Raw genomic sequence first — 21,493 nt, 5'->3', positions numbered from 1 at the left:
CACACACACACACACACACACACACACACACACACACACACACACACACTATAGGCTTTTTCCTGGTCTTGACATCCGACTTGGAGAAGGTTGTCTCCGCCTTCACGTTGTTGAAGACGCCATTATTAGGAATCATAGCTAAAAAATTACAAAATGAGAGCAAAACTTCACGAGGTCTTGTGTGTCAGGGAACCGGCCGAAGGCTTCGGTGGACGCCCCCCGAGTGCTCACGACCGTCATGGGAAGCAGGTGCTACCGTTATTGCTGTTTGAATGGTTAGGGTCCAAGGATACAGAGCCGTTGCTGAACGCACTGAACACGGGTCAGCCTGTCTCCAAAACCCACACTGAGAATGTTCCCTTTGATGCACAAACAACAAAACCGAGAACAAAAGGCTTGCCCTGCTGCAGACAGAGCTCTGGGCTTCTTACCACCACCTCCCTGCTGACTCAGGCTCCATGTGTGGACGGGAGGTTTGGGATGGGGGGGCTCTGGTATGGGGAGGTGGTCTGGAGGGGAAAGAGAGCCATGGAAGGTATAGAAGGGCAAGAAGAAGGGGCTTGCTAATATTCCAGCACTTACAGAACACAGACCATTCCCACGTCCTCACGGGAGGACCAGGACGGCCCAGGCTGCGTCCTATAGGAGATCTTGCCATCTCCAGGCCTGGGGTAGCCAGGTGAGGGCTTTCTTCCCCTGGAGGGATGATGGCTGGGCCCCTGCTTTCCCTGAAGCCACCTCTCCCCTGCCAAGCCCTGGTCCCGGCAGAGCCCTAACCAGTCTCTCCCTGTGGAAGGGGATGGAGCCCTAGCAGCCACCGGCTGCTCCCACTGTGTTCCCTCTGCTCAGCGGTCCTTCTGATCCCAGCACCAGCACCTGCTATGGAAGGCCGGCTCTCCTCTGCGGTCCCCAGAGGACGGGCCTGGACACAACCTCGATGCCCAGCCCCTGGGGATCACATGGCTGTGGGCAGGTACACGTGCACAGGGAAATACTGTGAGAAAGAAATTGGAAGGGAGACCACAGTGTTCAAAAAAGAAAAAGAAAAAGAAAAAGAAAAAAAAAACCCAAATTGCCAAACAGGATGTGTAGCTTTGCCCGATTTCCACACAGGAATGATATGCATTTGTATTGACAGAAAAGTCTGGAAGACTTTGTCCTGAACTCTTGACACTGATTATCTGGGAAGCGGGATTGCGAGGTGTTGGGAGGGAGGCAATTTTACTATTTTCTGATACCTTCTGTATTATACCAATGAAGATGTCTCATTTTTGTAATTAAAAAAATAAGCACATGTTGGTGGGGGTGGGGAGGGAGCGGGGTATCCTGAGTCTCTGCACCCCGGCTTTGGGCAAGAGGTGGGGTTCCTCTGCAGGGCTGGGCTGTTTGCTCCTTCCCTGAGAACCCCCACCCCATCCCACCCCCATCGGGGCCCTAGCTTCTGCTTTTAACATTGCTCCCCTAGATTGGGGCATTCTGACATGAACCACAGAGCCTTGGCCTTGAGAGGCCTAGAATCTGGGACAGGTGGGCCCGTAATCCTCATGATGGGCTGGGGCACCTGTGAGTGGTCCGAAGGCAGGAACTCATTGCAACCCAATAGTAGCTGGGTGACTGGTCTCATTTTACCAGTGAGGAAACAGTGTCAGAGAGGGGCCCTGGGGAACAGACCTGGCCCCAGGAGGCCCTGGGAGGTCCCTGCCCCAGCCTGCCTCTTCAGGAACAGAATGGTCTGGCCACTGAGCCTCAAGCCATCCCCGAGGAGCAGGAGAGACAGCCAACGGCTGGGGAGGAGAGTGGGTGTGGTGCTGGAAGGTGATCCTGGTGATGCGGCCTGCCTCCACATGCCCAGTGCTGTGCAGTGCACCTGCCCATAGGGTCCTGGAAGGAGGTACCATGGGCTCCATCTGAAGGTCGGACAGGGGATGGGGGCCAAGGTCACCATGCTGGCCAATGTCATGACCTGCATTCCAGTCCATCTCCCTCAAAGCCCTCCTCGCCAGCACCAGCGCCCCCCCCCCCCCAGGGTAGCCTCTGCCCGCCCCCTCCATGGTGCTCAGCACGGAGCATGTCTTTGATACACAGTTAGCGTCCCACCTTGTCCAGATTTTGCCAGGGTGACCTTGGTCATGTCATTCTCAGTTTCCAAGCCTCGGTTTCCACATCTGTGCAGGGAGGGGGTTGCTGCCGTGGGTGCCCCAACATCCTAGATTTCCACCTCGGAAGCCAGGAGGGTCTGGCGGGGTCTCCCGGGGCTGGGGCACATCTGGGGGTCACGGCTCTTTTTTGGGGTGACTGAGGAGAGCCCTGCAGATGGCAGCACCCCGAGTGCAGCTGCCCCAGCCAAGCCCAGCTCTGCACCTCCACCCTCCACCACGCAGAGCCCCTCACCCCCAGAATCAGTCCGACTCCCTCTCCTCCCATTGGGGTCCCAGCCCACGGGTGCCCAGAGCGCCCTGAAAAATCTCTCTGGCACTCCTTCCCCGACACACAGCCCCAGCTCTGCTGCGGGCCCCGAGCGAGGGGGAGAGAAGGAGAGCGCCCAGCAAGGCAGGCGGGAGAGAGAGAGAAAGAGAGCGAGTGAGAGAGAGAAATAGAAATGCAAATGTTTTTTATCCTCCTTTCTTTTAAATGCTGAAACCAGCCTTGACAGCCTCTGAAAATAAATGGCACCAACTCGCTGGGGTTTCAAATTCCGTGATTAAGGGCTGAAGCAAATACTTTCCCCTCCCCCCCCCTCCGTCCGTGGGCTGATAGAGCGGCTCGCCGGCCGGGGACAGCTTTTTGCGAGGCTGCCAGGAGCCCTGATACGCAGCCTCCCGCCGCCAGCGCTTCTGCCGGGGGCTCTCGGGCTGTTTATCAGGAGCGCTCACGCCGGCAGCGCGAAAGCGGCTTTAAATCCCCTCCCGAGCCCCGGCCGCCCTCTCCCCGCGCCTGCACACGGCGCACGGGCACGCACACGCACACGTGCACACACGCACACACCCGGCACACACGCGCACATGTGCACAGAGGCACAGACGCGCGCGAGCTCACGCGCAAGACACTCAAACACGTGTGCGCGCACAACGCACACGACACACGCACCGGTGCACAAAGACACGTACACACGCGCGTGCACACCGCACGATGCACCCGCACACACCTAGCCCAGAGGTCTCTCTGCCGGTTCTCCAAGTGCAGCCGCAGAGCCCTGGGCATGAGGGAGAGGGGGAGGGAGGAGGGAACGCGCAGTGGAGGGTCAGGGGGCCAGGAGGAAAGAGGCCTCTTGTCCCCGGAGGGGTCTCAGTGGGCAGGGGTTGCCTTCCTTTGAGGGGCCTAGAGTGGGAACCGTGGCTCCAGCTGCCTCCTCTTCCTCCTTCCTGCTAGATTCTGAGGCACTGCTCCCAGGTCCCCAGAGGTCCTGCCGCCTGGAGTCCTGGCTGCGAGGGGGCCAGACCAGAGCTGCAGGGTGCCTTCTGGGGGGTCTGGATTCCCCATCTGGAGAATGAGGGGCTTGCACAAGACAGGCCTCCGGTGCACGTGCACCCAGCCAGTGCCAGGCAGACTGAGGGTCCATCAACTCCTTAGGCCTCACCTTTGAGGAAGGCGCTAAGAGCCCCTCCCTTTCCCAGGGCTGAAAGCTGCGGCCCATGGGGGTGGCAGGCAGATGAAAGGAGGGACAGTCAGGGTTTATCATCTGGCAGGTCCAACCGGGACAGAGAGCCCTCCCCCCAATCACGTGAGGGCCACCTCTGCTCACAGACCACCCCCGAGTGACTCCCCGGCTTTCTGGTGGTGACAGCAGGTGCACCCAGATGCTGCTAGAGGGGCTGCACCCCCCAGGTGGTCATTCATAGGGAGCTGGCAACTGACCTGACGTGTGGAAGCAAGGTCTCGCTCGGGGCGCCCACTGGCTGGGTTACACCAACTCCCAGCAAAGTCGAAGGTGGGCACGGCCCCGCAGGGCCACCGATGGGGGCCTCTGGCGCCACGGGACTCATGGCAATGCTGGGGCAGCAGGGGAAGAGGACCCATGGAGCATAAGTCCGGTCTCCAGACCCACTCTGTAAACGTGAGGTACCCCTGCCCACACGCTCCCCCACACGTCTTGATACTGGTGCCTCCCTGGAGAAGCTGCCACCAGGAGACCGACTGCGTAGTTTACAGAGTAGCAGGCTTGATGGAGACGCTGCTCCTGCTTGCTGGGTTCCGCTCTGTGCTCGGGGTGCACGCCTGATGGAGCCCTCCCTGTCAGCATACCCATTCTACAGATGAAGACAAGTTGAGACTCAGATAGGGAAGGGACTTGTCTAAGGTCTGCGAGCTGGGAAGACACAGAGTGGGAATTCAAACCCATTTTACCCCACTCTGCCCCGGAAGGCAGAGATCCCCTGGGATCCTCATTTCTCCTCTGTGTGTAAAACTACTACACTGAACAGTATGAAGGTGCCAATATCCACCCATTTTGACCTATAAAAGCCTCAGTTTTGTGCGTTTAATTCAAGAGCAGCCCTCATAGTACCTCAGTTGGTCAGCACACCCCCAAAGCAAAGAACACCAAAGACAATATATATACTATGTTGTTAACTGTGAAATTCACATTAAACTAGATTTTATGTGGCAACCCCATCTGGGGGACTTGCTTTGGAAAGAGGCTTTGTTTTGGGGTGCTCTTTAAACCAGAAACCCCCAAACAGGCAGAGACAACAATAGTACCCCTGAACTTGGGACTGATTTGAGTCTGCGAAGGAGTCTGGGATTGCAGATTGTCTGCTGCTTAAGGAACTGGGGCTGGAGGCCACAGTCGGTCACGAGATCCAGGGTTCCACACACAGACTTGAGGGAGGGATAAGATGAAACGAAAGCTGAGACTTTCCAGAAAACCATATGTGCAAATGCTCATTCCAACCCCCTTCCTTCTGGCCTTTCTCTGCCATAGAGTCCAGAAAATTAAAATACTCAATTTCTCAGCCTCCCTTTCTAGCGCTGGGGTAGGCACATGACCCAGTTCTGGCAAATGAGACCAAGGCAGAAGATCCGAGGGAAGGTTTCCCTTCCTGAGTTAAAAGGAAAAGTTTTCAAAGAAAGTAGGCTTCATCCTGCCCTCTTCTTCCTCCTTGGAATGTGGATGTGATGGCCAGAGGTGGAGCAGCCTTCTTATGAGCATGAGATGTTCCCAAGTTCTATGTGAGGGACCGGTGCTGAGTGCTTGTCTGTGGCAAACCTGTCCCTGGTCTTAAAGCATGAGAAACATTTGTGAAGTCTCCCAATGCCCCTTTTTGGGGGGAGGACGTTCCTTCATTCTAGGATTATTGTCCTTCACACCTTTGGGGTTTTGTTAAAATATAATTTATTTCATTTCATGGGATATTTATTTAAGATTTTATTTATTTATTTGACAGAGACAGACACAGCAAAAGAGGGAGCACAAGCAGGGGCAGTGGGAGAGGGAGAAGTGGGTTCCCTGCTGAGCTGGGAGCCCCATGCAGGGCTCGATCCCAGGACCCCAGGATCATGACCTGAGCCGAAGGCAGACACTTAACGGATGAGCCACCTGGGTGCCCCATTTTTTCATGGAATTTTTAAACAAAGTTTATCTATTTATAATCTCTACAGCCAAGGTGGGGCTCGCACTCACGACCCCAAGATGGAGAGTCACGTACTCTACCGACTGAGCTAGCTGGGCACCGGGATGGTGGGATTTTTAATGGCTGTGTTTCTTTGTTTTGTCTGTTCTCATTAACACCCTTCCCTAGTGAAAATTTAAAACTGGCATCACCCCATCCATCCTCCAAGTTTTCTTTGGAAATTGTGTTGGTCTCTGAAACCCACAGACTTTGGGGATGTGCCCAAGAATTCCTCAACTCACTCGCGCAACCAGGCTCAGCTGGGAGAAGAAAAGCAGAGAGAGGAGGGGCTGCCCCTTCTAGGAGCCGGTAGCAGCAACAGGGGCAATGGGCCAGGGGCCACTGTTCCAGGTGCCTGTACTTCGGGCCCCAAAGGGCTGGCCCAGGAGAACATCCCCAGCCTCGCTGTGCTGCCCTCTCGCCACCCCATGAAGGTACCTCCGAAAAAGTGGGAACTGGAAGGTGCAGTCCTGAGCATACTGTGTCCCAGAGGCTAGTGAGGGCATGTTCCCAGCTGGGGCCAGTGGGCCATGCAGGCACACCTGCTCCAGGGCCCATTGGCCTGGCAGGTCCCCGCCGGAGATAGCCACGCTCAGCCCAGTAAACCCTGAGATGGCCAGAGAGAGCAGGCCCTCCTAGCATCCATCCCCTGCTCCCAGGGGCCCTGCCAAAGGCCCGGGAGACCCTGCTGACCCAGCAAGCAGGAGAGAGAGGACCCAGGGGAGAGTGATGGTGGAGGCAGCAGGTTGAGAAACTGCTCAACCAAGGAGATAAAAGGAGCACACCGTGCTACCCCGCCGCAGTTTAAACCTCACAGCTCCTGCCGGTCCAGCAGGAGGTCCAGCCCTCCAGCCCCAGGGAGAAGGAGGAAGAACGGCGGGGTGGGGAGTTGCTCGACAGCCAAGGGCCGGGCAGGGCAGAGTCTAGCCAGGTCTCCGCGCCCCGCCACCCCAGGGGAACATCCTGCTCCCACACACCCCGGGAAAGCATTCCAGGCCGCCGAGAGCGAGTGGAATTCCAGGGCTGTGTTCTGGGCTCACACCCATGGCGCAGACCGGGGTGCCTGCGAGGACTGACGGGGGCACGGGCAAGGTGCAGGGACCGCTGTGCCCATGGGACCCTGCATCACGCCAGGACGTCCCATGACTGTTCCAGCAAGACCCGGCACCTCCTGTCCTACCCCCCCAGATATGAAAACATAACAAAGGGGGGTACCGGAGAGGGGTATCTTGTTCCTTCTCTGGGGGAGGCCTGGATTCATCAGGGCTGAGCAAAACAGCCACCTCACGAGCTCTGTCTGCTTCTGGCAGACGCCCCCCCCCCCCCCCCCCCGTCCCCGGCCCGACCTGATCCTAACAAGGTGGTGAAGAGCATCAGCTAAGGTCTGGCTGGCATCAGACAGCATTGAGTTCGAATCCCTCCCTGGTCAGGGGACCTTGTGAAAGTAGCTTTACCCTTCCTGAGCTTCCACCACATTTCTGTAACGGAGCAGATGATGTTCAGCTCCCATCAACTGCCACGAGAGTTTGTTTCTGTGCCAAGAAAAGGCTTTGGCCTGCCAGGGTAGAGAAATGGCCTGATTCCTTCTAGAAGGTTCCAATGTGTCCGTCTCCACGGGTCTCCTTGGAGGCACCTCCAGATCTCTCACTGATCAGGGAAGCATGGGCTCCGCTCGCATGAGGGAGGACAGATCGTATTTTTAAAGGAGTTGAGGCCACTTTGCAATCAGAGCCCTCGTGGTTGGAGGAGAGAAGATTCTAGGAAGGACTATTAATCAAGGCGCCTTAAGGACATGCAAATCAGGAGACGGCTCAAGTGATTAGGGTTTGTGGGGGCCTGGGGTCCAGCCTTTACTGGAGAAGAAAGAACCAGAGACCCCACTGGGGGTAGCCAATGGGCCTCCATGGGAGCTGGGGACGGTGAATGGAAGCAGTGGGGAGGCCCCAGGAGAGGTGGCCACGTAAAGATGGACCTCAATGGCAGTGCTGATGGATTCCTGCCTTCCCTCTGGGGCTTGGGGAGCGCTGCTCTGGCAGGACCCTCTGCCTGGCCCCAGAGGGGCTCTTCTTCCTGATAAGTAGAGAACGGTTCTTTGGAAGAGATGAGCAAGGGTAGGTGTTGGCAATCACAGTGTCTACAACATGAGGGATGTCCCCACTCCGCGTGGACCCAGGGGTTCCCCATCTATGGACCTGACCTAAGGAGACAGGCCAGTGTGTGCGCAAGGATGCCGTTTGAGGGAGGTACCCATCAGTGAAAACCCTGGAATCGAGCCGTGTGCAACAAGGGGGTTGTTTGAGTTGGTTACGGGTCGTGTTTACCGTGGACTTCCCTGTCTCGCTGAAAAACGATGACTCAGACGCGGGAAGACGGCCACGACACACTGTTCAGTGACGGGGAAAAATGCAGGTTGCAAAATACTGGGTGGTGAAACCCATCTTTGGCGAGGGAGGAGGGGAGGGGGGGAAGGATATCTCTAGAAAAATCTGGAAGGCAGGGTAGTCACAGAAAGGTCAACAGTAGTTTCTGGGGAGGGGGGTAGATTTCAGGTTGTGGGCTTTCTTCTTTTGTATTAATTTTCTGATGATGATGGGCATATGTCACATGTATCATCAATAAAGCTCTTCTCTCTTTTTAAGGAAACTGCTCTGTGGCACGCGCCTGGCTGGCTCAGTCCGTAGAGCGTACGACCTTTGATCTCCAGGTTGTTAGTTCGAGTCCCATGTTGGGTGAGGAGATTGCTTAAAAATGAAATCTCCTGAAAATAAAAGGAAAGAAAAGAAAAACAGAAAACTGCTCTGTTGTTTTGACCTCACATCTCCCTGGGTCTCGTCCGTGAGCTCCCTTTCTAGCACAGAGCCGCTGTCTGCCATCGGAGGAACGGGCAGAGCAGCAGACCAGGCACTGGGGTCATTTCCAGATCCTCATCTTTTGATGAGGCAGAAAAACATGAGATACACAAACACCAGATCATAGCATTATATACCTGAAACTAACATGATGTTGCCTGTCAGTTATCCCTCAACAACATCGGCGTGCATGACGATGGTCCTGTATGGGGTGTCCGCGTCTCTTTTCCTAAACCCCTGGGGCAGAAATGTTGGGGTCAGATTTTGCCTCCAAATGAATTTACCACTATCAGGGGGAGGCCTTTGAGTTTCTAACTTGAACCCCCAGTGATTCAAACCCATATGACATTGAGAACCAGCCGTGTGATTGTTTTGTTTGGTTTTAAGATTTTACTTATTTATTTGAGAGACAGAGTGAGCAAGAGAGAGAGATAGAGAGAGAGTGAGAGCACGCACAAGCCGGGGAAGAGGGAGAGGGAGAATCAGGATCCCTGCTGACCAGGGAGCTAGATGTGGGGCTCCATCCCAGGACCCCGTGATCATGACTGAGCCATATGATTGTTTTGGAGGCAACCTAGCTCTCTCTGCCTCCTTTTCTAGCTGTGTGTGTTGCCAGACCTCTCTGAATTTCCTGAAAGGGGCAAGCCCTACCAGACCAATTGTCTGGGAATAAGCCCCTTCCTGACCCTTATCGGGGAGCTCTCTGGGGGCAGGCAGCCTTGTCTATCTCACCTGTCGTCATCCCCAGCACCCAGCCTTCCAGGGGTGGGGGGCAGGCATGCAGAGGGCTCGGGAAATAGGTCCTGTGTGTGCAGACCAGAAAGGAGGGTGATTCCCAGCTGGTGGGGCTGCATGAAGGCGGGCAGAGGGTTTGTCAGCATAGGCTGGGCACACAGTAGGTGCCACATTAATGGAACTGTTGTTACTGGTCTCACATCCTCCTCCTGGGGCTGCGGCAGCTGGTGGGTCCTGCTAGGGGTGGAGGCCCGCAGGCTGGAGGCTGCGGCAGGAGGGGAGGAAGGCAGGAACCAGGAGGATGGAGTCCAGGCACGTCCTGATACCAATTAAGGCAGCTCTGGCGCAGGGGGGGGCTCGGTCGGCGTTTATCAGGCTGCCTGGGAGGGGCTGGCAAGCTGTCCTCAGGCTGACGGATTAGACAGCGGACAATTAGGTTTCAGGCGGGCGTTCTGTCTCTCTCTCTCTCTCTCTCTCTCTCTCTCACACACACACACACACACACACACACACACACACACACACACACACATCCCTTTCTCCATCAGGCGACAGAGCCCAGCTGGGTTCCTGCCCAGCCCCAGTGACAGAGTCAAACAGACCCAGAGCTCCCACCCCAAGGAGGTAAAGAATGTCCCCCAAAGAGAACAACCAGGGACTTCTCCACCCACGAGGACCGTGGCTCAAGATCCCACAGTCTCTACCCCAAGCATCACTTCCAACAGGATCGGGAGAAGCAGCCTCTCTCCTTCCCGAATCAGAGCCTTTGACCCATGGGTCCCGATGGAAGGAATGTGTGAGCAAGGAAGGGCACTTTGAAGGACTTGGAAAACCCGGAGGAAAAGTCTTCAAGATTCTAGAATGTTTTATGTTGCAGACGCGCTGGGACGAGTCGGAAACACTAGAAGGGATGAATGACATAAATTTTCCTTTGAGAAAGTCAGGATCTGGCGGGACTCTTGGGTTGCTTCTCACCCCCACCCCCACCCCCCACCCCTGCAGCGGCAGGCCCTGCCTCTGCCCTGCTCTAGGATGCTTCCCACAAAGATTGTCTCCTGCACCTGACCCTGGACAAGCTTAGGCTCAGCTCATCAATGTCCCTAGGCTTTCCATGCCGGCAAATGGCATCGTTGTCACCCCAAGGCCTGGTCTAGAAATCCGGGGTCAGCCTCGTCCCCAACCCTCCCAGCTGTGATGCTCATACCTGTCCCTTCACCTTCTAGAACGTTCTCAGATCCACTCTCTTCCCTTCTCTCATCCCAGGGCCACCACCAGACCCCAGCCGCCCTCCCTTGCCTGGCTGTTCCATCAGTGCTCCTTGGGTCTTTCCTCCCACTCCATGTGGCTCTAGGAGTCGGGGTTGGGGGGGGAGGCCTGACACTCGCGCTGCTCCCTGTTCTAGCCTCTGCGGCTCCTGCCACCCTTGGGAGAAAGTCCCATCTCCTGGCTGCTATCCCTTCCTCTCCCCACCTCCCCAGTCTGGTGGCTTTGTTCTCTCTTCCCCTCTGCAATGATCTCGTTTATTTCTTTGATTACTTGGTTGAGGTTTGTTTCTCCTCCATGCAGCATGGGGATATAATCGGGGGGGGGGGGTCAAGAACCAGCTTTTATGGTTCACCTTTGTCAGCATGGCACCCGGAGGGATTCATGACCATGACGGTGACCATGACCCACACCGCCTCCTGAGGGCCACACCTGCCTCAGGCCCCCTCCGCCTGGAATGCACCCCTCACAGATCTCCCTTCAGCCACCAGCTTCTCTCTGGATGTCACTTTTTCCCGAAGCCTCCCGACTCTCCAGCTGGGTAAACGCACCCCCCCACCCCGCCTCTGCTGATCCCAGCCCCAACGGCCCCCGAGTCAAGGGGGCCGGTTCACTTGTCCGCCTCTCCCCCATCCTCACAGGGGGTGGTGGTGGGGAGAACCTGGAGGCTGTCTCATTCTCAGGTCTGGGCCACAATAGGTGCTAAGTTAGTGTTTATCTCACAAGAAAATGAGCCCAGAATGCCGGCTCTATTCTCAGCAGAGTCCCTGCCTTCCTCTGGCCTGGTGTCCCCTCTGCCTGGGACGCTGAGGGTCTGGGGGCCAGAGTGCACGTGACCAACCATCAGGCTGAGTGACACAGACAGAAACTGCTTTGGGGACCCCTGTCCCTGGGAACTGTGCCCTGGAAAGGGGGCAAAGGCTTCTGGGAAAACTGGGCTTCGAAGGACAAGTTGGGGAGAAAAAGGAGGAATATGAACTTTATTCATCCAAAATTGCTCCTGGACACCATACGGGGCCCTTGACACAAGGTGGCTTGTTTATACCTTGTTACAACCTTTGGAACAATAGTTTTGCCCCCATTCTCAGAAGGCTGGGGCAGAGATGTGAAGCCATGGGCCCAGGACCGCACAGCTGCCCATGGCCAAACCCAATCAAGGCCAGATATGGCTGGGGCCAGGGGCCCCGTCCTTGCTGCCTCAAGAGTGCCAGGGACCGTGGTGCCACCATCTGTCCCTCCCCCATTCTTCACGCCAGCAGGGGGTGGGGCAGGGAGAGAACCTCTGTGTGCAAAGCCACGTGGGCTGGATGAAGCCTGCCGAGTGGGACACAGAAAATACCCAGGAAGCCTCAGAAACTAACTTCATCACTCCAGAAGGCGGCAGTGAAAGCCTGAGAGGAAGTGGTCTGTCACGCATCCTCTGTGCCTCAGTTTCCTCGTCTGTGAAATGGGGACATAACGGCACCTACTTCTTCCTGAGGACAAATCTCTCTAACATGCTTAGAACAGTTCCTGCCTCAAAGAAAGCACTGTGTACATGGTTTTAAAGAAATCAGTGTGGAACCTGGGGGGTCCGAGTCCAGACGGAGGGGCTGAGGAGCCCAGGGATGTCTCCGGACTGAGCAGCTCAGTGGGGCCAGGGCCAGGAGGAGGCATGGGGATGGCTTTCCCGTGAGGGGACGGGGAGGTCATGGCTTCACTCTCCCCAGCTAGCGGCTAGAGCAGATCCCTAGGGAGCCCTTGAGGATGGCCACCAGATCCAAGGGCAGCGGGCAGCCTGGCTCCCTGGGTACCCGGAGGCTGAGCTGCTGGGAGGCCACCCGGCCCAGCCCCTTCCGGATCCAGGCTGGAGAGGGAAAAGCCTCCTCCTCCCCTTCACCCCAACAGGGCCGCATGAGCATACCTGCTTCTGGGTCAGACCCCTAGGAAATGAGAGGACGTGAGGCCATTCCCTGAGGGTGAGTTAGGCGATCAGGGTGAGGGGGTGAGTCCCCCCCATCAGAACTTCAAGGTATAAAGTCATGAGCACATTCCAGCGCAGAGACGCGAACACAGTTCTTGACTGGGGTGTCCCGGGCTCATTGCTTTTCAGTTCTGACTCCATCATTCCGTCACTTAACATACAGGGGGCACCTACCCCCATGCCTGGTCTGGGGCATAAACCTGTGCTCACAGACAGATGGACAGACAGACGCAGTACCTGCCTTTGGGGGACTGATAGTGCTGGTAACACACAGGATGAGGTCATTATCACTGCCAGTAGGCCCCGAAGAAAAGGTGCAGGGTGCTGCCCAGCTGGATGGGGCCCCTGAGCTCCTGGGAGGTCAGTGCACCTTCCCCTGGGGCCATCACGGGAGAGGTGAGTAGGGACTACCTGGGAGAACAAGGCAAAACACAGCATCCCTCTCAGCCAGCGCTCCCACATCTGTAAAGTGAGGTACCATAGCCAGGGGCACACAGGCTGGAGGACCTGGGCAATGCCATCATACCAAAGAAAAGGTCTTAAGAAATCCCTACTGAGGGGCTGCCTGGGTGGCTCAGTGGGTTAAGCCTCTGCCTTCAGCTCAGGTCCTGATCTCAGGGTTCTGGGATCGAGTCCCACATCGGGCTCTCTGCTAGGCAGGGAGCCTGCTTCCTCCTCTCTCTCTCTCTCTCTCTCTCTCTCTCTGCTTGTGATCTCTCTCTCTGTCAAATAAATAAAATCTTAAAAAAAAAAAAAAAAAAGAAATCCCTACTGAGTTACACTTTCAGTCCCTCAAACAGGGAGCGGATGTTGTGAAGGCCGAGAGTCATAGTCATGCCTGGGGATCAATGATGTAGTCCCAGGACCCCAACAGACCAAGGTCAAAGGCTGAATTCAAGGCTGTCAGACCCCTGACAGGCATGTAGCCTGGCCTTCTGTGGGTCCCCTGGCCCAGAGTGCTCTCCTTCACCACCTCCTAACTGGACCCACAGGCAGGGGACCCCTCACTTGTGGGCTCTCACTAGTCCTTCTCAATCCCACACGGGAGGATGACCGCCGCCAGACGGGTCAGAGTTCTTCAGCTCCCAGAGTCCCCTCTTGGGCTATAGGGATCATTCTTGCCAGATCACCAAATCCCCTCAACACTCACATACCACCCACCCCAAATGCAGAACCTCCATAAAGCCCCTTATTAAGAAATTGGTCAATTTCCTGCTAATTAAAATAAATACTATGCCACATTAAAGGCCAATTAATTTTCGGAGCTGCCAGGGAACTAGAGCCTGGAAATTGTGCACCCCACCCCCTCTCCACCCACTCTGAAAAGGGCAGTGTCTGGGGTGGGGGAGGGGAGGAGCCACTGATCACGGAATTCCGGGGAGGGGGTAGGGGGGAGCCAGGACCAGTGGTGACTGGTGACCAGGCTGTGGCCAGCGGGGCTGCTGTGTGGGGCTTCCTGGTCCAAGGAACCCTGCTCCCCCAGCCCTGGAGCTCTAGACTGTATTTCTCCCAGAAAGCATAGGACCAGAGACCAAGTCTCCTGGGCCAACCCCACAATCAAAAACCAGGCACTTTCTCCATAACAGGCATCCTGAGTTTGTGAAAAAGATGGGGTTCTGGGCTTGTGCTCACCAGATCTTACACACCTAAGTTCTCTCACTGAGTTCCACAGCAGCCCTTGGAGGGAAGGGCCACTGTCCCCACTTTGCAGATGAGCAAACTGAGGTCCAGAGCCCCAAGTCCCTCTCCTGAGGTCACAGCCTCTACGGACAGCACAGGATGTTTGCCTGGTCCCCTCACCTGTACCCAGATAAGCCCCAGCGGTTCCTTGTACAACAGGGAAGATTTTACCACAGCCTAAGAAGGGCAGGGCCATTGTCGTGTCCACATGAGAACACACTTCGCTGGTCGTGTTTGCTCAACGTGAGGCTTACCTGCTCCCTCATCATAAGAAATCTCCTGCTCACTGAGAGTTTGGTTAATTCCAGGAGGTCTACCAGGCACAGTACAGTGGTCATCTCACGGAATCCTCACCTCATCAGGGCATGAGGCTCAGAGAGTTTAGGCAACATGTCCGAGGTCACACAGCCTGCCCACAGCTTAGCCATGGTAATCTGCTATCTTTGAGGTCCAAGTTTTTCCATTTCTTCAAGGTCAAAGCCAAAGTCTATGGGTCTCCTCCTCTCCTGGTAGGGCAGCAAGCTACAGAAAAGAACACTGGAGTCACCACGTGACCTTGAACAAGCCCCTCTCCCTCCTAGGCAGGATGGTGGGGGGCGCTCAGCTTTCTCATCTGCTGAATGAAAGGGCTGAATTCCCCTGGACTCTCTTCAACTCAGGTATCCTGCAGGGACCCTCGGTCCAGGGCTGATGGTGGGGAAAAGAGCATCCCACCAGACGATAGCAATATCCGTCCCTCTGCCAGGCTGGGGGGCGGGGGGAGCGGGGTGTTGGGGCCTGGCTGACTCACAAGGCCTAGTGGCCAGACAGGGACAGTGAGAGCAGCCGGGACAAGGGCCCAGCCAGGCTGGCCTCAGAATTCCCCAGCCCTGGTTGTCCCCACACTGCAGGCTGCTCACAAGGCAGGACCAGGGACACCCTCTCTGACCCCAGCAGCTCCCATAGGATCTGGGAACCTGTTGCCCCCCTACCCCCGGCTCTCTGTTCCTCCCGACCTCTGAGATCAGCACTCTGCCCAGGCCAGGAGGAGAAGGCAGGGGAGGTAATGCAGGGGAGGGGCTAGGAGAAGTGGGGGGGGCTGGGAGGAGCAGATGGAAGGGGGGCCCTCTCTGACCCTCCACGGAGCCCCCATGCCTTCCCCTCACACTGAGCTCTAACTTGGAAACCCCAGCATTTCACAGAAGCTTCTCCCCTGGGAATCATCAGAGAAGCACTGAGGCGTCCTGTTTCTCCTTGATAAGGAAGGAGAGCAGGAGCGGAGCTGTCTGCGCATGCTCCCTGCTTGGGGAGGGGAACATCCGAACATCCAGCCCACTCTAAGGAGCACCTACTCTGTGGTGCACGGGCTGGGCACTGAGGACAGGTAAATGCACCGAGGACGGGAAAATAGACCAGCCATGGCTCTCGTGCCTCAGACAGGAGGTAAACATGGACGCCACACTGGGACACCTGCCACTTGGCTCTGTGAGCACAGAACTCTGGAAGCGACTAGTCAGGAGGATGGTTCCCAGAGCCATGATTGGCCACGGTCTGAAGGCAGCGTGGAGAGGACAGGGCATTCCTGGCAGAGGGTGCAGCACAAGCAAAGGGCCAGTGGCACGAGCGAACAAGGTTTTCCACAGGGGAGGGGGAGAAGGCAGCCTGGACTCTGAGTGTGGAGCTGATGAGACAGGCACGGCTGACTGGGGTTCAAGTACTCAAGGCCTTCTGGTTCGTGCTCTGCCAAGTTTAGAGGCAATAAAAGTAATCATAAGAGTAGCCACCCCACTACTGAACATTTACGGTGTATCCAGCCCCATGCTAAGCCTGCCTCAGGCACTAAGACTCACTGAACCCGCCAATGATCCCATTAGATGGCTACTGTTATCATCCCTATGGGTGGATGAGGAACTGAGGCTCAGAGAGGTGAGGTAAGCTGCTGGCGGTCACACAGCAGACAGTGGTCAGGTTGGCACTCAGACTCAGGCTCCTAACTCTGACCCAGCAGCATGGGCTGCCTCTAAGGAGTTTGGACTTCTTCTTAAGGGTGACTGAGAGCCACAAAGAATTTTTTTTTTTTTTTTAAGAGAGGCAGGTAGCACAGTCTCAGTGCCCTGAACCCCTAAGTCAGGATCCTGGAGACTTAGCACATCTGTTTTCTGGGTCCACTAGCCATTCCAGTTTTCCTAGCCTGGATCTGTTCTTGTTTTCCTTCTGCTCTTTGCTGAACACCAAGGTTTGGCCCGAGTCTTCTGCCCAGGCCACTGTCTCTAGGTTCCAGCCCTTGGGCTGTGGGGGCCCTCCCTTCCAGGGCCTCTGCAGAGCCCAGACTCCCACTGGTCAAGGGGCTCAGCCCCTCTGCCCCTTCCTGGGTTCCTCACGTTCCCCACTCTCTTCCCTCTTGCCTACCTTGTTCTGGGAGAGCATCCCGGGGGATGTGCCTGGGAATGTGATCTCCCAGTGGAGCCAACAACCCTCCGAAGACAGCAGAGATGGCCTCTCCTTGGGGTGCTCTAGCCGTCCCAGGCCCCGTTCTCACTTCCTCTCCCAGCCTCCAGCAGCCTCAGCCTCGTAGGCATCCCAAGACAGCAGATGTAGGAGACCTCTCAGCATGTCCATTCTCCAACCATCCCATTCTACAGATAGAGAAGCTGGGGACCTGGCATTCCTGTGTTCTTTTTATTTATTTGACAGACAGAGATCACAAGTAGGCAGAGAGGTAGGCAGAGAGAGAGAGAGAGAGGGAAGCAGACTCCCCACTGAGCAGAAAGCCTGATGCAGGGCTCAATCCCAGGACCCCGAGACCATGACCTGAGGTTTAACCCAATGAGCAACCAGGCGCCCCTCCTGTGTTCTTGCCACAGCTCCAAGATCCTGGTCTTTCCACCACCCTCCACCACATGTTTCTGGAGCGCTGAGTGGTTTCACATGGGGCACATCACATTTGGTCCTCTCGTGAGGCCAGAGCAGGGTGGGTTAAAACAGGAAGTCTGGGCTCTCCTGCTGTAGCTCCTTCTGCCGCTAAGTATGCAGAGTCTTATGTCAGCATCTGTGCCTCACAAAGTGGTAAAAAGGAGCAGGCAATAGGGCAATGCCTAGCCCAGGTTCATGCAGCAGGCCAGCCACAGTCACCAGGTCCTTCCTGTTCTTTGGTGTTAAGACCAGACAAAGCGTTGGCTGATGCTGCCCTGTCTGTGTTCGTGGCAGACATTACTAATCGATCACAGCACTCTCTCAGTCCAGATGCAGCCTCAGATTCCTTCTCAACACAAGTGTCTCAGTACAGCCTTCACCCACTGAGAGTTGGTGATCGGGGTGACACCTGTTCACCATTCTCACCAGACTTTCAAATCTAGTCTGATCTCGTCCCTGGCCAGGGGCCCAGCACACGGAGCAAGTCACAGTAATAAACATTTGCTGGGTGAGAGAGGGAACAAATGGTGACCACTGAATGAACATCACTGGCCAAAGCCAGTTGGCTAAGGTTTCCCGGGGCCTCCAAGGCATTTCAGCAGAGCTGAAGGACGACTCCGGGAGATCAGGTCCCCAGGGCCACATGCCGCGTGACACAGTCAGGACCTGACCCTGCCTGCTGGCCCAGCGCTCTGCCCCTGACCCCATCTCAGTCCATTGTTTACTATCTCGGCCAGCTGGACTGGACCTGGGTCTCACCAGGGGACATCATGGGTGTCAAGGACAGATTCGAGGGACGAGAGTGGCAATGGATCGATTAGGACCTTTCTTGTCCTACTTGAAATTTTAGAATCACAGAATAGGGGAGAACATGGTGCACCCCCTTCTTTGTCCATGTCGGCCTGGATGGGGGTTGTCTAGAGAGCCCGGCTGAGGTGGGTCTGCACAGACCAGTGTCAGAGCCCCTGCGATGTCCTGATGTCCTCTCTCCCGGCATCCTGTGAATGCAAAGTAAGTTGTTTATTTACTGCCTTTTTTAGAATGAGAAACCCTTGGAGGGAGGGAACCTGGGCACCTAAGGTAAGATTTGGCTCAAGATGGTTGCACATTAAACACTGAATGGGTGGATGGAAGGAGGACATGAGTGAGTGAGTAAATGAGTAGAAGGATGGATGGATGGATGGGTGGATGACTGTCCCCCGCTGGGAGGCATCCAGTGACTCAGGCAGGGAGGGACAGAGGATGGACTCTGAGATGTGAGCAGGCAGGTCCCCCCAAGGCTCCTTCCCCCCTCCCCAGCTTTGTCATTAGAACACATCTGCCATACCGGGCCCCTTGGCCCCTGCCCCAGAAAGATTCAGACGCCTCTGCCAGCTTTATTAAGGACCTATTAACCCGGTGCCTTTCAGACCCGGGTTACAGAATCCAGCTCCAGGCAGGGCTAAGGTTGCTATCCCTGCAGACCTTGGTTTAGAGCCTAGAAGGGCTCCAGTGGGGAGGCTAGGAACCTCAGGTCACTGCAAGGCTTTGGAGCCACACAGGGCTGCCTCCTTTAATCCTAGTTCCTCTGCTAATCGGCTGTGTGGCCTTCCGCCACTCACTTGCCTTCTCTGAGTTGCCGCTTCCTCATATGTGAAATGGGCTAAAAATGTGTTTGCCCAAGAATTCACTGAGCGAACACATTATATCGCTCAACGCAGAAGAAACCCTTGCTATAAACCAGTAACATCCTGAGGTCCCTCTGGAGCCAGGCAGGGGGGAGCACTCACCCACATCAGCCACCCGACCCTTCCTCTGGGATGGGCAGGTGCTGTAAGCCTCCCTAATTTATGGAGGAGGAGGTGGTGATGGGGTAGGATTCAAATGCAGGCAGTGGACGTCACAACTGGGCAATTTCCTCCCTGGCTGCTGAGCAGGAACAAAGCCTGGGCCGGTGGGTGGGGCTGGAGGGGAGCCTCTTCCACCCCGACCCCCCCACCCCTCCTCCAGTGCCTTGAGGTGACGGCACAGCAGAGCAGAGGGGGAGCCGGGATAATAACAGAGATTTACAGTTTCCAGCGCAATTAACTGCACCATCTGGATGCCACACGTCCACCTGGGTGTGTTAGGGACCCCAACCCTTCAGCGTTAAGTGGCAGGAAGGGACAAGGGGGATGGGAGAGGGTTGGGCACTGTGGGTTGGTGGCAGAGACTGCGTGGGGCCCACCTGACTCTCCTCGAGCCGCCCCTCATGTGCCCCCAAGGGGATCTTTCACTAAGGGAGCTGGGTCCCTGCCAGTTTCCGAAAAATCCAGAATGGCTGAACCCAAGGATGCAGAGGGAGCCATGGCCTGAATCAGGAAAAGATCAGAGGATGTGCAGTAACAAACACGATGCTTGCTTTCAGGGGTGCGTGACAGTCCAGGCCTCGACCACCTTGTGTCCTGTGCCACCTTCCGGCCTTGGGATCCCCAGCAAGGGGCTTCACCTGTCTAAGGCCCTGTCCTCTCACCTAGGAAATCAGGAGCATCGTGGATGTATCGTGGTGGTCCTCACGAGGGCTGATCTGAAGGCTAAATTAGGTAAGGAAACGTCCAGACCCCGGTGTAGGGCCTGGCATCGGTAATTCACAGCCAGTGGTTGTTGTGATGTTGTCCCATTTACCAGAGGGGAAAACTGAGGTCCAAAGAAGGTAAGTGACTTGCCTCGGGCTGTACTGTCAGTTGGTGGCAGAGCCCGTGACAAAGATGGACCTGCCCTGGGAGAGAGCCAAGCCCATAGTCTCAAGGCTCCAGGGTGGCAATCTGGGTCACGCCAGGGAGAGTGGTAAATCCCTTCCAGTTCCCGTAACAGCTGCCCTGTTCTGAGGACCTACTCTGTGTCAGTTGCTGCTCGGAGCTTTTATGCGTCACTTCAAGAAATGATCAGAACATGGGAGGTGGCATGTCACTGTCCCATCATCCACGTGCTCAAGCTTCAGGGGGCCCCAAGCTCTGACTCTGAAGGCCTGGTTCTCAGCACCAGCTACTGTCCTTGGACAGAAGTGGGGTCTTCTTGCTGTAGCAACTGCTCCCAGCTGCCTTCTAACTGCGTCTTCGTTTCTTCCTAAAAGGAGAGGGCTGATAACGATGCTAAGTCGGCCACAGTGGACCCGAAGTCTTCTGGACGTCAGACAGAAGCTTCCCCTTCAGGGTTGGGAACCCTCTCCCACGTGTGGAAAGGTGGCAGGAGGAGGAAGGAAGGAACATCACCCCTTGTTCTCCATTCTCTCCTTCGCTCCATGGAGGCTGAGTGGCCCCAAGCCCCCCAGTCAGTACAAGGCCACACAGGGGACCAGGCTGGCTGGGGGCAAGGGGAGAGGAGACGAGTGGGAGGTTTGAAGCAGCAGTCCCCTTCCCCCTTCCCCCTTCCTCACACACTGGCTGCCTACATTCCCATCTGGTCAACCTGGGCACTGCAAGGCTGCGTTCACCCCATACAAAAAACAAAAGCCAACCCTTTCCATGAGAGAAAACCCCAGAGTCATGGGCTACTCTGCTTGCCTTCCCTCTTGGCCAGTGTGACCAGGGCAGAGGCCAGTAAAATGACAACTGTCCCACCCAGGGGAGATAGGTCCCAGAGTCCTTGGCCGCCCCCCACCCCCACCTCCGAGCCATACGCTGGGGAGCAGCCCTGAGGGCCTAGCACCCACTCGCATCGCCCCTGCCCGCAAGGAGCTGTGCCAGATAGGGAGGCTCTGGCTCATGGCCTCTGTCCCAGCTCCGCAGGCCCCGTGACCTGTCCTCCTGGGACCCCCTGGCCTGTCCGTCAGAGATGACCCTTCCCCTTCCCCGCAGAAACCCAGACCTCTGACCCTTATTAAAAACAAACCAAACAAAATCTGGAAAGAAAAAAAATCCTCCACAAACAGTCTCAGACACACACACACACACACACACACACACACACACACACACACATGCTCTCACGTAAACAAGTTGTTGGAGAGTGCTTTTTGTTTATGAAACATTTAGGTTTCCCTCAACTTCCTTGGGGGAAGGGGGTGGACTGTTTCAGAGTTTCCTGGCGACCAGGAAACGGAGACGGAGCCTGGGTTTGGCGGGATTTCATTTCTCCCTCTGAGCTCTCTGCCGGTTAGGATCTGGGGAAGGGCACGCGAAGAGAAAAGGAGCAGGGAAACCCGGGGCGGGGGGCGTCCCTAGGCATCACCTAGAATAAGTCCCCTAGCCCCGGGGGGAGGTCAGGCTCAGAGAGAGCGGCAGGCAGGCCAGGGATCCCCTCGGCGACCCGGACGCGCGGCCCGGCGCTCAGAGAACAGTGGGGAAACCGGCTGAATCGTCCCTGCCCCCTCGGATCCGGCTTCCAGCGCCGGGAAACCGACGAGCCGGCCAGGAACAAAGGCGGGGCTGCCTCCCAAAGGCGGACAACAAACAGTTTTCCTTTTTTTATTATTATTTTTTTTCTGCACCCTAGCGCGCTGCCGGGCGGCTCCAGGGTCCGGGCGGCGCCGGGGCTGCAGCGGG

The sequence above is a fragment of the Enhydra lutris genome, unplaced genomic scaffold, assembly GCF_002288905.1.
Source record: "Enhydra lutris kenyoni isolate GAN:26980312 unplaced genomic scaffold, ASM228890v2 scaffoldscaffold13, whole genome shotgun sequence".
Classification (NCBI taxonomy): domain Eukaryota; kingdom Metazoa; phylum Chordata; class Mammalia; order Carnivora; family Mustelidae; genus Enhydra; species Enhydra lutris.
Note: the sequence above shows the minus strand (reverse complement) of the source record.